Source organism: Carlito syrichta, unplaced genomic scaffold, assembly GCF_000164805.1.
Source record: "Carlito syrichta isolate Samal-C Ts95f unplaced genomic scaffold, Tarsius_syrichta-2.0.1 Scaffold306997, whole genome shotgun sequence".
In the NCBI taxonomy this organism is placed as follows: domain Eukaryota; kingdom Metazoa; phylum Chordata; class Mammalia; order Primates; family Tarsiidae; genus Carlito; species Carlito syrichta.
This window is the reverse complement of record NW_007251093.1, coordinates 217881-228927: the sequence shown is the minus strand read 5'-3', so window position 1 is coordinate 228927 and position 11047 is coordinate 217881. Positions and strand designations below refer to the sequence as shown.

Genomic DNA, 11047 nt, shown 5'->3' with positions numbered 1-11047 from the left:
CCAACCCAAAAAAAAAAAACAAAAAAAAAAAGAAAAGCATTTATTCAGTACTAGGCACCAAGCCAGGCACTAGTGGGGATATAAATGGACACAGTCCCTGCCCTCATAGAGCTTTCAGTCTATTGGGAGAGATGTGGTTAGAAGGAAACAAACAAGTGTAAATTTTTTTTAATTGTGCAAAATGATAGAAAAGAGTAACAGACTGGGAGAAAAGACTGAGGGAGATCTCCATTAGATTGGATGTTCTGAGAAAGATCCTCTAAGAAAGCAAGCTTTCATCTTATAGCTGAAGGATAAGTAATTCCATCACAGGAAAATCGGGGTCAAGGGGAATGCCAAAAAAAACCCCCACAAACCAAAAAGTGTACGCCAAAGGCCTGAGACCTTCGAGACCTGGATACATTCCAGGAACTAAAGAAAACTCTGGAGGCTCTTGCCTAGGGAAAGCTGACCATGTGACAAGATGAGGTTGGAGGGGAAGGTAAGGATAAACCATGCAGGAACTCAGAGGCCCTATCATGAAATTCTAATATTACTTTAAGTGCCATGGGAATTCTTGGAAAGTTTTTGGTCAGGATGTAACTTGTGTTTGAAAAGTGTTGCTTGAAAAGAATCAAAGTATGAGCAACTTCCCAGAGGTGATCAGGGTTACCTGACAGTACATGTAAACATACAACTAATAACAAAAATGCATGGCTTTAATCAGAGATCTACATTTCTCTAAACATCAACTACTTTTAACTTTTGCCATGTAAGTTGGGTGGAAATAGTTCTTTTTTTGTTGTTTTTTAAGATTTTTTTAGACACAGGGTCTTGCTCTGTTGCCCAGGCTAGAGTGCAGTGGTACAATCATAGTTCACTGTAACCTTGAACTTCTGGACTCAAGCTATCCTTTTACTTCTTGGGTAGTAAGGACTACAGGTGTGCACCTCCATGCCTGACTAATTTCTAAGCTTTTTATAGAGATAGGGTCTTACTATGTTGCCCAGACTGATATTGAACTCCTGGCCTCAAGGGATCCTCCCACATCAGCCTCCCAAAATGCTGACACTGCAGGCATGAACCACAGTGCCCAGTTTTTTAACTTTTATATATTTATTTTTTCTTAGAGACAAGATGTCATTAGGTCATCCAGGCTGGAATGCAGTGGTGTAATCATAGCTCAATGCAGCCTGGAACTCCTGAGCTCAAGTGATTCTCTCTCCTCAGCCTCCTGCATAGCTAGGAAATTAGTTCTAAGTAACTACTGGAAGAATAAATAAAACAGAAATTGGTCAAAATCATCCATAAAGAAAAGCAAACATAGCAACCAAAAAAAATCCCTAATATTAACCAGAATGAGCCGGGCTCGGTGGCTCAGCCTATAATCCTGCGCCTTTGGGAGGCTGAGGTGAGTGGATTGTCTGAGCCCGCGGGTTCGAGACCTGCCTGGGCAACTTGGCGAGACCTCATCTCTACAATAAATAAAAAATGAGCAGGGTGTGGTAGCACGCGCCTGTAGTTCCAGCTACTTGGAAGGTTGAGGCAGAAGGATCGCCGGACCCCAGCAGCAGGTCGAGGCTGCAGTGGCCGGGAGCGGCCACTGCACTCCAGTCTGGGTGACAGAGTGAGACTCCAACTCAAAAAAAAAAAAAAAAGATTAACCAGAATGACTAATCTACAGATGAGTTCTTCTAGTTTTGTCTACTAACCTCTTGATGTAACTCTATAGAATCATTCCAATTGTAAAACAGTTATTCCAATGATCTCAGAGCTAAGCCAAAGAGCTGAGTCTGTCTGGCAGGGACCATGTTATGAGCCCGGTTGATAATATGTCTTAGTATTTCGTATCCTCTTACAACCTCCCTAAGCCTACTTTCTCATCTGTAAAATTCTGCCCAGTGCCTGGAACAGCTTAAAAGTTATTAAATGAATCTTAAGAACTGCCTCCTTTTGGCTCACTTTCTCCTTCCATTCTTTTCTACTTCCCTCCTGTCTTCCCTCTCATCCCCATTTCTCCACTTTGTTCCTCTTCCCCTCCTTCCATTTCCAAATTGTATGGCAACCAAGATAAGGCTTGAATCTTTAGGAAGACTAAAGTGAAAATGTGATGGTTTTACTTCTTCATCAACTGGAACCCTTTTACCTGTTTAATTCCTTAGAATTTCTTCAAGGTCCAGCTTATAGATCACTTAAATAAATAAAGCCTTTTCCCAGAAACTTCAGCCCACATTGATAACTGTAGTTTTAATTCTCGCAGAATCTAATAGTGTTGAACAGTTAGGTATTCATTAAATAGTGTCTACACGTACAAAAACATACTTTCAAAAAAAGAGCATATTAAGACTTTCAGAGTAACAATATGAAGATTAGAAATGCAAAGTTAAAACTCTGGGAGTTTCTGCCTATGGTGAACAGAAGGGACTGCATCACATAACTGTTTATACGATTATATAACATAGTTGTGCCAAGCCAGAGGCATCTGATGTTCATGCTGTTGCCATGAACCTCTGAGTCTTTTCACGTATTGATGTTTTGCACAAACTTTTTTTTTTAGTAGAAGTCTCACTTTGTCACTCAGGTTGCAGTGCAGTGGCATGCTCACAGCCACCATCGCCTCCACCTGCTGGGCTCAGTTGATCCTTCTGCCTCAGCCTTCTAAGTAGCTGGTACCACAGGCATGCGCCACTACGCCTGGCTAGTTTTTTAAAATTTATTTTAGAGACGAGCTCTTGCCATGTTGCTCAGGCTGGTCTTGAACCCCTGAGCTCAGGCAATCCTTTCGTCTCCACCTCCCAAAGTGCTGGGATTACAGGCACCACCGTGCCCAGCCTTGCACAAACTTATATGACCTCCTTGGTGACAGTGTGGAAACAGAGGAAGATACGAAATCCTGACGGGCTAGTCATCACTAAATCCTGATCAAGGCCACTAACACGTGAGCTGAATTCCTCACCTCCCCAGTGTGCAGCAAGACCCAACCTAGACGCAGCAGCTTACGGGCCAAGGGCACTGGGTTTCCTCTTAAAGTTTTCACCAAGAGAAGATGTGCCTTCACCATAACCTACAATCCTGATTGTCCATGGTGTCTGAGCTTTACTCCTAACCAAGGTCCGTGGACTGATCATATTTGTGGGTTTTCATGACAGACCAAACTTTACTTCTGAATCCCCAAATTGCACCCAGACCTGAGCTTCTGGACTTGTTATTTGAATTCAGAGAAGCACAACTTAGTAATAAAAAGAGGCAGTCAGCCAATAAGAATTGTTAAGGCTCTGATGGCTGTCACAGTCATGCGAGCCTGAGGCTTTTTAATGGTAGTATCTGTTTCCATAATTTAGCACAAAGTAGAGAACAGAGTATTGGTTCCTGGAATTTTTGAAGTTACTATCTGGAGACACTGGAACATCTTATACCTCAGGTTGGCCCTTTAGTTGAATGGCAAAAGGAACCTGGGAATGTAGACTATTAAAGAGATAAAGTCACAGGAAAAAAATACAGCTCTGTACTAAATTAACATTTATATTTGCTTGTCTGTCTATGACTTAGAATACTGGCTAATTCTATACAAACCCATACACTCAGAATAAACTCTGAGCTCCTGTAATCCCAGCTACTCAGAAGGCTGAGGGGGAAAGATTGCTTGAGTCCAGGAGTTCAAGACTAACCTGTACAACATAGCAAGACTCCATCTCAATTTTTAAAAATAAATAAATAATCAGGCTGGGTATGGTGGCTCATGCCTATAATCCTAGCACTTTGTGAGGCCTCACAAGAGGTTGCCCAGGAGTTAGAGTCCAGCCTAGGCAATATAGTGAGACCTCATCTCTACAAAAATTAAAAAATTATCTGGGAATGGTGAGGTACACCTATAGCCTCAGCTACTCGGATGCTGAGGCAGAAGGATCACCTAAGAGTAGGAGGTCAAGGCTGAGGTGAGCCATGATCATGCCACTGCACTCCAGCTTAGGCAACAGAGTGGGACCCTGGTTCAAAAATAAATAAATAAAAATAAATAAATAAAATATCCTCTTTGCTAAACAGTTTACCATTCTGAAATGCAGGTAATACATAATCAAATCCAAACTTCTAAAGGCTCAGCTTCACCCATTGCCTTCATTTCCATTTGAACTATTTCCTTTCTTAGGTCAATCCTACCAACCTACCAATTTCCTCTTATCTTTTTTTTTTTTTTTTTTTTGAGCTGGAGTCTCACTCTGTCACCCAGGCTGGAGTGCAGTGGCCTGCTCACAGCCACCGCAGCCTTGACATGCTGGGCTCAGGTGATCTTTCCACCTCAGATTTTCATGTAGCTGGAACTACAGGTGTGCACCACCATGCCCAGCTAATTTTTGATTTATTGTAGAGACAAGGTCTTACCAAGCTGCCCAGGCTGGTCTCAGACCCTTGGACTCAGGCAATCCTCTTGCCTCTGCCTCCCAAAGTGCTGGAATTACAGGTGTGAGCCACTGTACCTGGCTCAGATAAGGATTTTTACAAAGCTTAATAAAATAAAGATAAATATGCTCATAGTAAATTAAAAGATAGGAAATCTCAGCAGAGAAATGGAAACTATTTTTTAAAATAGAAATTCTAAAACTGTTTTCATTTTTACTGTTGTATACATTATTTCAAGCCAGGTACAGTGGCTCGTGCCTGTAATCCCAGCACTTTGGGAGGCAGAGGCAAGAGGATTGCCTGAGTCCAGGAGTTTGAGACCAGCATGGGCAACTTAGCGAGACTCTCATCTCTACAAAAATAAAAAAATTAGCCAGGCGTGGTTTTGCACACTTGGAAGGGTAAGACAGAAGGAGTGCCAGAACCCAGCAGGTTGAGATTGTGGTGGCAGTGAGAATGCCACTGCACTCCAGTCTGGGCAACAGAGTAAGAACCTGACTCAAAAACAAAGAAAAACATTATTTAAAGCAAAACATATATACTTACGTAGGCTTAACAACAGAGTGGAGGTGATAGAGGGAAAAGTGAATGAACTTGAAGATACATTAATAGAAATTATTTAATCTGATGAACAAAGTGAAAAAATGTTAATGAACATAAGTACTTGTAGGTCAACATCCAAGGTCTAAAATAGAGATAATTGGAGTTCTAACAGAAGAAATGAGAGAAAATGGAACTGAAAAAATATTTGAAAAAAATAATGGCTCATAGTAAAAACACAAATACTGCATGATTGGACTTTTATGAGGTACCTAGAGTAGTCAAAATCATAGAAACGTTCTCATTTATTAGCAAAAGTTGAAAAAAAAGAAAAGAAAAGTCACAGAAACAGAAAGTAGAATAGTGGTTGCCAGGAGGTGGAGAGAGAGGAGAATGGAAAGTTATGCTTAATGGATACTGAGTTTCAGCGCTGCAAGTTGAAGAGTTCTAGAGATAGATAGTGGTAATGAGAGCACAACAGTGTGAATATACTTAGTACCACTGAGTAGTACATTTAAAAATTGTTAAGATAGTAAATCTTGTTATGTGTATTTTATCACAAAAAATTTTTTTTTGAAATAATGACTGAAAATGTTCTAAGTTTTGTGAAAGACACAAATTTAAATATTCAGGAATCTCAGTAAAACCCAAACAGAATAAATATGAAGAAAACCACATCTAAGCATAGTCTAATCAAATTGCTGAATATCAAAGATAAAAAGAAAATTTTAAAGCAAACACACTATATACAGGCGAACAATTATTTGAATAGCCACTATCTTCACAAAAGAATAATGAAGGCCAAAGACAGTGGGTATCCTTAAGCACAAATAAAAATGTGTCAACTCAAAATTCTATACCCAGTGAAAATATCCTTCAAGAATGAAGGTAAACAAAGACCTTCTAGGGCAAAGAAAATTAAGAAGAGTTAGCAGCAGCAAATATGGACTGTAGGAAATAGTAAAGGAATTTTTTTTTTTTGAGTTAGAGTCTCACTCTGTCACCCATACTGGAGTGCAGTGGAGGCTCCCAGCCACCACAGCCTCAACCTGCTGGGCTCGGGTGATCCTTTCGCCTCAGCCTTCCAAGGAACTGGAAATACAGGCGCGTGCTACCACGCCCAGCTACTTTTTGATTTATTGTAGAGATGAGGTCTCACCAAGTTGCAGGTTTTGAACTTGCGAACTCAGGCAATTCACTCACCTCAGCCTCCCAAGGCATGGGTTACAGGCTGAGCCACATTTTTTTCAGGCTGAAAGGAAATGATGCCGGATGGAGCCTTATTGATACATATCTGGGCAAATATAAGACTAGTATTTTCTTCTTAATTTTCATTTTTGATTTATTTATTTAATTACTTCTTTTAAAAAATAGAGATGGAATCTCACTATATTGCCCAGGCTGGTCTCAAACTTCTTGTTCTCATGGAATTCTCCTACCTCAGCCTCCAAAGTGCTGGGATTACAGGTATGAACCATTGTGCCTGGTCAATTTTCCTCTAAATTTTCTAAAATGCCAATAACTGTTTAAAGCAAGAACCATATTTTTTTGTCTTATGGTATTTGTAATGTACAGTAATGTACAGTAATGGAAATTCTTTGGTCAAGTTTTTATGTTACTATATGAAATGGCACAATATTTTAACCAATAGACCAAAGAAATCCCTAAAGGAACCACTTGCCTAAAAAAATGAAAGGTGGAATAAAAGCCAATAGATAAAGTAGAAATATTTTAAAAAATCAAATAAATCAAAATCAGTTAGGAGAAAAGGAAAACCAGAGGGGACAAGCAGAAAATAAACAATAAAAGATGTAAATCCAACAACACATCAATAATTACACCCATGTTAATGCATTAAACACTCCAGTTAAAAGGAAGAGAATGTCAGGATGGATGGAAAAAAAGCAAGATCCTACTATGTATTTTCTACAAGAGACATCATTTGAATATAAAGACACAGATTGTTTAAAAGTACAGGAGTAGGCCAGGTTCGGTGGCTCAGCCTGTAATCACGCACTTTGGGAGGCCGAGGTGAGTGAATTGCCTGAGCCTGAGGGTTCAAGACCCACCTGGGCAACTTGGCGAAACTTCATCTCTACAACAAATCAAAAAATCAGCTGCATGTGGTAGCGCGTGCTTGTAATTCCGGCTACTCGGAAGACAGAGTTGGAAGGATCGCTGGAGCCCAGTAGGTCGAGGCTGCAGTGGCTGGGAGCGGCCACTGCACTCCAGTCTGGGCGACAGAGTGAGACTCTAACTCAAAAAAAAAAAAAGTACAGGAGTAGAAGAAGATATCCCATAAAAACAGTAAGTGACATACCAGGCAAAATAGGCTTTAAGACAAAGAGTATTACTATACATACAGAAGAATACTTTATTATGATAAAAGAGTCAATTCATCAGGAAGACATACAACAAATTCTTCAAACATGTTTTTCTATTCATTCTGCCTAAAACGTCTTCTCCTCTTCGTTTGGCTAACTTGTAAAGATATCCTCTAAAGGGGATACCAGCAAAAATGTATACACGTTTTAAGTATGACATTCACTCAAAAGATGGTGTGAATCAAATAAATGCTAGCGTCACCATGTGACAGGCAAGACAGTCAAGGAAAGTGGTAGAAGCACGGCTGAGCCATCATACCACACATGGCCACTATAAATCAACTTCGAAAAGTAATACATAAATAACATTTCTTGTGTGTATGTGTGTGTGTGTGTGTGTGTGTGTGTGTGTGTGTGTGTGTGTGTGTGTGTGAAAGTATGATTTGTTAGGAAGACAGAAAAGCTTCCACAGTTAAGAGGGGACCTGAGGAGGTTGCCCAAAATAACATCTCTTAAAATGTGTATACTTTTTTTTGGCACCTCCTGCATAATTTCTATAGTCTGACATTCCCTAACTCGCTTGCCTTTGTTAAAACTCCTTCCTCTATCCGTAACACTCTGTACTTTATTCTAACATCCAACACACATATAATTTTTTTACTAAGTCTTGGTGTATGTGAATACAGAACGTGTGTGTGTGTGTGTGTGTGTGTGTGTTTTGAGTTGCAGCCACACTCTGTTGCCCAGGCTGCAGTACAGTGTCATGCTTACAGCCACTGCAACCTGGACCAGCTAGACTCAGGCAATCCTTCTGCCTCAGCCTTCCAAGTAGCTGGAACCACAGGCATGGATTATCACGTCCAGCTAAAAAAATAAATTTTAAAAAGTAATTCCCACATAATAACCTCCCAAAATAAGAAACAGGATTGATACCCACCCATTCCCCCACATGCCTTTCTCAATCACTACCTTGTCCCTCTTCCCCAAAAGTATCTACTATCTTTAATGTTATGGAAATTGTCTTTATTGTTTACAATCTAAATATTTATCCCTAACATATAGTCTAATTTTGTGAATTCACTAAAATTGGAGTTACAAAGTATGTTTTTTCTGTGTCGATACTATTTTGTTCCATATTATGTTCATAATTGGTAGCTGTTAACAGCAACAACAACAACAAAAAAACCCAGTAAAATCTGCAAAGGGAAAAGGAGGGCTTTTTTTTCAAAATCAGTCTACAGACTGGGGAAATGCAGCCTTCAGTATTAAACAAAAGTGTGCCCCAAAGGACAAAGGTAGGCAGCCAGGCACGTGGCTTACGCCTGTAATCCCAGCAGTTTGGGCGGCCAAGGCTGGAGAATTACTTGAGGCCTGGAATTGAAGACCAACAGGGGCAATAAAGTGAGACATCATCTCTTCAAAAAACTAGCCAGGCATGGTGGCAAGCACCTGTAGTCCCAGCTGCTCGGAGGCTGAGGCGGAAGGGTCTCCTGAGCTTGGGATGTTGAGGCTACCATGAACCACAAGTGTGCCACTGCACACCAGCCTGGGCAAGAGTAAAACATGACTCAAAAAAAGAAAAGAATAAATAAAATAAAATAAAATTTAAAAAGGGAAGGGTCTGACTTAAATTAGGTTCTATATCTGGTATTTGTGCAAATAAAGGATTCAAACTTGTTCAGTTCTGATTGGTCATAATAGTCAAGCCCTGACTGGGTAGATTCCAACCCTCAAATCAGAGTCTCTGTTCTTTCAAGCAGCTAGTTTCTGTCCTCAGTTTATCTTGGCTCTGGTTACAGAATTGTTCTGGATGTCAAGGATGTAAAGCAGGTTGTTTCTCAAGAGCTGCTTTCCCTGGGAACCCAGGGTGCTGCATGACTACTCTTTCTCAACCTGCTCTGGCCACCTAATTCTGCTTTTAAATTCAGAGCATCTCCACTAGCCACGGGTAGTCCATCTCGTCTGGAGAGTTTGTGTCGGTGACCAGCACTGACCAAGGGTGGGTTAGGACCCGCACCAGAGAATCTGGACAGCGAGAAGAGACTACTCGGAGGCAGTTCTTCTGGGAACAGTCTGATCAGGACTGAAGCCAAATTTTATTCGGACTCCTTCCAACTTATATACCATTTTCTATACCCTCCAGCAGTGTGATAATCACTTACTGGGGGCGTACAAGTTCCGTGCTTTACAAACTATGCATCACAAGACCACCACGAGATCTGCAATTTCCAAGCAAACAATTCAAACTCCATGATGTCTGTCGTGCTTACATTAAGGTCACAGGTGCACAATTTCAATACAAATCGTTCAAAGTGTTTTCCATAATGCTCAATGAATCATTCATATTATACTCTTTGTTCTAAACCCTGATTAATACAAAAAACTTTTCTAAGTTAACTCTAGGTTCAATCCAAGTTCACTGACTCCCAATATTTTTAACGATTAATATTATCAACTTAACACTATACTATAATCTATAAGTTTAGTTAAATGACTTAACTGTCAGTTATACTATTAACCTATTATGATTTAACGTAATGCCTTATAACTCAGTTAAAACTTATTCTTAAACTACAAAACTTTACTATAATTCATATGTTTCATATGTCTAAACTTTAATTTTTATATGATCTAGTGATTGGACTTTAATACTATGCTATATCCTATTAAGCTAATACCTCATCATTAATTCTTTTATAAATCGTATAGTAATTATTATATTTGAATAATGTAGCAAAAGGAAACAAAACAGCAAGCATAAATTTACGCAACTATGAGTGTATATGTATATATTTTATCCTAACAAGTCTACTCTAAAAATCAAATAGTAGCTGTCACACTCTTGAACAAGGAAATGCAGGGCTGCCAAGATGGCGGCCATGGGCTGAAGCAGACAGAGTTTCGGTAATTAACGAAACAAAAGAAAACGTTCTACCTGGCTAGGGGCAGGGTGACAAAACTATCATGGTAATTTAGTTTCTAATCTTAGCCCTAGGGGAAATAGCTTTCCAAAGCTGACTAACCAGTCTACCAGGAAATAGAAGTTAAAAAATATCTAGAAAGAAGTAAAAACTTAGAAAGACAGAGAGAAATAATTCTGCTATGCACCTTCCATCAGATGTATTGAGATTTACTTATAAGTTTTACTGCCATGTATGCACACTGGTCACTAATCACACGCCAATATTATAGGTATAACTGATATCCTATGTCAGAGGCGATCTTCCAGATGGGCCTTTACAGGCCTCAGCCATGTAGCTATAGATGTTGGCTCCCAACAAGTTTGAGTCCCTATTATTTCACACAGCTATAGTTCACTCACTTTAACTGAAGTATACTATTTTATTGCATAATATACCACAACGTGTAACAACCATTTTGGTTATTTCCATTTTCAGCTTCCAAAATAATGCTGTATTAATCATTTTGATTCATCATGCACATGCATACCCAAACTGAATCAGGTGGAAATGCTGGGTCATAAGGTATACCTGTCTTTTAGGAGGCAGCACTTTTTTTTTAGTTAAAAAAATTTTTAAGCCGGGCTTGGTGGCTCAGCCTGTAATCCCGTGCCTTTGGGAGGCTGAGGTGAGTGGATTGCCTGAGCCGTGGGTTCGAGACACACCTGGGCAGGCGAGACCTCATCTCTACAATAGATCAAAAACTCAGCTGGGCGTGGTAGCGCATGCCTATAATTCTGGCTACTTGGAAGGCTGAGGCGGAAGGATTGCCGGAGCCCAGCAGGTCGAGGCTGCAGTGGCTGGAAGCGGCCACTGCACTCTAGTCCCTGGGCGACAGAGTGAGAC

General features: G+C 40.1%; 2 protein-coding genes across 2 annotated transcripts in view; one reads left to right on the top strand and one right to left on the bottom strand.

The window, feature by feature from the left end:
• Nucleotides 1–11047, bottom strand: part of IQCG (IQ motif containing G) — a 49726-nt gene that overhangs the window by 21807 nt on the left and 16872 nt on the right. The window lies entirely within an intron of this gene.
• RPL35A (ribosomal protein L35a) overlaps nt 9024–11047 on the top strand; it is a 29711-nt gene continuing 27687 nt past the window's right edge. Inside the window, exon 1 of the mRNA XM_021715328.1 lies at nt 9024–9033. The gene's annotated coding sequence lies outside the window, so the exon portion shown is untranslated. The remainder of the gene's footprint in view (nt 9034–11047) is intronic.